The 873-nt window shown below is 33.8% G+C and overlaps 1 protein-coding gene across 1 annotated transcript in view; it reads left to right on the plus strand.

The window, feature by feature from the left end:
- The window catches only part of LOC109835505 (probable serine/threonine-protein kinase fhkD), a 9,731-nt gene that overhangs the window by 7,543 nt on the left and 1,315 nt on the right, over positions 1-873 (plus strand). The window lies entirely within an intron of this gene.

Here is an 873-nt window from a genome sequence, read left to right on the forward strand (position 1 = left end):
TCTTAAATCATTACATGTCCATAGATGATCTATGTCATAATTCTTTCAAAGTTATTTGGAAGCCCAAAGTTTGTAGCGTTTTTTTCGTCTCTGTGATGGAAAAGACTGACATGTTGGAAACAAAATACAGAAATTTCTCTCCCTTTGTGAGGAATGCTTGATGTCTTTATCATCAATCCTTCTCTTAACTGTTTTGATGTCTTTCAACTATTTTAAACTTAGTTGATGATATATCACAAGATGCCTTCTGTAGAGATAACATGTGATAAATATATTATTAGAGATCAACTTGATTCATTATATGAAATTATCGACATGAGAGGATTATCAAATGCTACTATAACTTATCTGATACCTTGTTGTAAATCATCAATTTATACACAAAGCCTGCTAAAGTATCAATTGGAGTAAGAAGAAAGAAGAAGGAAATAAAAAGAAGAAGAAGAAGAAAAAAAAAGGGGAAAAAAAGGAAGAAAAAAAAGGAAAAAAAAAGAGGCAATTTTCGTCTTTACATGCAAAATAAATAGAGCAGTATGGAAAAATCTTCAAAATACGATCAAAGTGTGGCGGGCTTTTTATGGTGTTCTTTAGCAAGCGATCTCTGATCTGCTAATCTACGCCTCCGCTGGGAAAAAAATAATGAAAAAAGAGAAATAGTGGGAAGAAGATCATTGATCTTGATCTAAGGGCATAAAATTCGAGTCTCTTTCCTTCTGCTGATCAATTTGATGATGGAATCGTTGAAGATGATGAAGTTCTCAGCCCGGATGTGATGGGTTCAACTAGCCCCAAGGGTGAGAAGAAGAAATTAATGGTGGAGATTCTTAATTCTACGATCCCTAGTAATGAAGCTCAGATGATTAGTGCTCAGAT

Source organism: Asparagus officinalis, chromosome 3 (genome assembly GCF_001876935.1).
Source record: "Asparagus officinalis chromosome 3, Aspof.V1, whole genome shotgun sequence".
Lineage (NCBI taxonomy): Eukaryota > Viridiplantae > Streptophyta > Magnoliopsida > Asparagales > Asparagaceae > Asparagus > Asparagus officinalis.